Below are 3277 nucleotides of genomic sequence, written 5' to 3'. Positions count from 1 at the left end.
ATGAACTGAAATTTCTCATGCTTCGTGTAGTCAGCATGATTTGGTTACTCAAGAGTTTTTCCAACTGAATCAAACCTTTGGTATTGATTGCTTAGGGTTTATTATACTTGTCGTTGGTTTCACTTTAAACTGGATGAATTAATGGATTGTGCATTTACCTCTGGTGCTTTGAGCGTATGCTTTATTATTGTTTCTAGTAATTTATATCCTATTCTACTCCTTTGATGATGAAAAAAGGGGGAGAAAGTAAATGTGTACAAAAGCTCAAAAATTCAGGTAGAATGCATGGAGATAGGGGGAGCATAACTGAGGAATACATAGAGTGAGGGGAAGTTCACACTTGATGTACTACATACATTTCGAGAAGATTACTTTAGGAAAGTAACCTGTTTATCTAGATTATCCCATTACTGTCTTTAATTAAGTGTTTGATTAAATTTTCTTATTTTGTACTCAATGGTTTGTCATCATCAAAAAGGGGGAGATTGTTAGCTTCAAGGTTTCACGTATTGATTTTGATGATAACAAACCAACATAATTATTAATCAAAGAATATTTACTTGTGATAATCTTATTCTTGCACAGGTTTATTCAAGAAAGAAGATGCTGGTAAAGATCCAAACAAATATGAAAAAGAGAATATCATGTGATAAATTTATGAGTGAAAATATTATTATCAAGGAAGATTATTTTCAGAGATTTAATCTCCAAGCGTCATAGAAGGAATAATATTTGAAAGTCAAATTTCAAATATTAAATGGCTTACTACAATATAAGAAGAAGAATCTATGGAAATTATGGAAGGAAAGTTTTTCAATATCTTCAAAGGAAAGTTGCTAAAATCATGGAGAAGATCTATTATTTTGTGGAAAGAAGATACTATATGGAAGAGATACTACAAGGCCAAGGAAAAATATATTTTTTATGGAAAGAAAAATATATTTATGGGTGTAGTATAATCTATATTATGGAAAGAGCTTTGGGAAACTAAAGCGAATATTGATTAGCAGGGAAAGGAAATTCAAAAAGGATCATCTACTACAGATTCGCTGAAGTGCTAAGAAGCAAGGAAATTGTTCAAGAATGAAAAAGGATATTCACCACAATTTGTAGAGGTAAAAGAAGCTGCTGAAGATTTCATTTCAGACATGGCAAGGAAACAAATCAAGGAATATCTATTTGTTATCTGTCAAGACAAGGAGTGTGATTCTTATTCAAATCAAAGGTATCCAATAATTAAGATATTATGATAAGTTGCTGGGAAGTATTGGAAAATAGAATTCAGAAAGATTACTTATATAAGGCTGACCAAATTTATATCAAGGTTAGATATGGAAACAAATATTTCTCCAAGCAAACATCAAGCAGCAGTCAATATCAATTATGGAAGCAAATAACTTCAAGAAGAAATAAATCAAGGAGTTGACATTCAGTAATCAGAGAAGATTTACTCACACGGGTCCAGAAAAAGATATCACTCCAAGATTCAAGTAAATAATGAAAATTGGATGCAGCGAAGAGTGCTAGAATATTCAAAATTCCCTTGGATCATGAAATAGCCAGAACAAGTTGAAAAGGCTATAAATAGGCGCTTCTAATAAAGAAGAAAAGTATGCAGCCTTCTATACAATTGTCTATCTAACTACAAGTTCTTTATTCTACTCTTAACAAGCATTGTAATTCACTTTTAGTAGATTTACTGTGTACACAAAAGAGTGAAGACATATAGAAAAATATTGGAAAGACAGTGTGTTCTTAGAGGTTGTGTTATTATTCGTTTCTTTGGTGAGCGAGTGAAAAACAAAGAGTCGTTGGTGAGCAAGTAAAAACCAACTTTTTGCGTCGTTGGTGAGCGTGTTAAAACCAACCCTTGTTTGTTGTTTGTGAGCGAGTGAAAACCAACCTTGTAAACATTGGTGGTGAACGTTGCAAATCACACAAGCTATACTCAACTCATATTACAAAGACATCAAGAGATAACATTCTTGCAACCCAAGGAGACTGGAGTAGGATACCACATTAGTTCTGAACCAGTATAAAATTCCTGGTGTCATTTACCTTATTGCTTTCATATTTTATTAGAAGCAATTAATGTTTGTTGAGATTAGTATTTGTTAATCGAAGTACTATCAGTATTGTGCAGGTTGTCTTCGTATTAGTCGACTAGAAATTCAAAACGGCTATAATTCACCCCCCCCCCCCTTGTGCTTTCAATTAGAACATTAGAGTGAATTTAAATAGAGCTAGATCCCAAATAGCCATCTTGCACCAATCCTGTCACGATCCTTATCTCTCCCATTGTTTACAACCTGTTAGTTTAACTCTCCTTCTCTATGATCATGGCTAATTATTGGTAATCTTAATTTAGTAGTTAATTATAGTAGTAATCACTCGAAATCAAGTGTTGATCATTTTGAATAGCAAATAAGCCAGACATTACTCAAACATTATTTAAATTCAATCCATGTGGAGACGATAACTTAACTATATTATCTTTGGCTAGTGAGCATCAATTTCATGTTGTGTTTTGCGCTCGTCAAATTTTAGCGTACGTTGCAGGGATTGACAATCAATAGTGTTCAAAATATTTTTTTGTACTAATTCGGGATTTAATTTTTTTTTCTTTTTTTCTTTTTTGGTTTTAGTTAACTAGTTTTCAAGATTTTTTTTGTGTAGTACCTGGCAAGTGCTAGGGATAAAGCTTGAAAAATTATTCTTGATATTGAACTCTAATTGATATTGAAGATGGAGTACAAGCAGCCTAAGAAAACAGTTGCAGAGTTAGTAGTTGAATATTATAACAAGGTTGCTATATGTTGTTCTAGTTCTCTATTGTTACATTTTGGCTCTCCTAGCCGGTATGTTAGATGCTATCATGACAGGTTAAAATTTTGGGTCGTGACAAGTATCTTGTACAATCTCTTGAATTTTTTTCATGGCAAGTAGAGGCAAACTTATAGCTATCAAAATACCTTTTTCTCCCGTATTATTTTGGAAAAAGGCCCAAAACTGACCTTGTGGTATTCGAAATTGATCAATTATAACCCCCGTTTAAATTTAAATCCAAAAATAACCCTGCCGTTATAAAATGGGTCTAATAATGCCTAGGGGTGTTCAAAACCGAACTGAAACCGAAAACCGAACCGAAATCGAAGCTTAATGGTTTATTGGTATCGGTTTAACGGTTTAACGGACGGGGAATGGATTGAAATATTTTTATTAACGGCTTATCGGTTTGGGGGCGGATTATTCAATTTTCTTAATGGATAATCCGTTA

Source organism: Nicotiana tomentosiformis, chromosome 2 (genome assembly GCF_000390325.3).
Source record: "Nicotiana tomentosiformis chromosome 2, ASM39032v3, whole genome shotgun sequence".
Taxonomy (NCBI): Eukaryota; Viridiplantae; Streptophyta; class Magnoliopsida; order Solanales; family Solanaceae; genus Nicotiana; species Nicotiana tomentosiformis.
Note: the sequence above shows the minus strand (reverse complement) of the source record.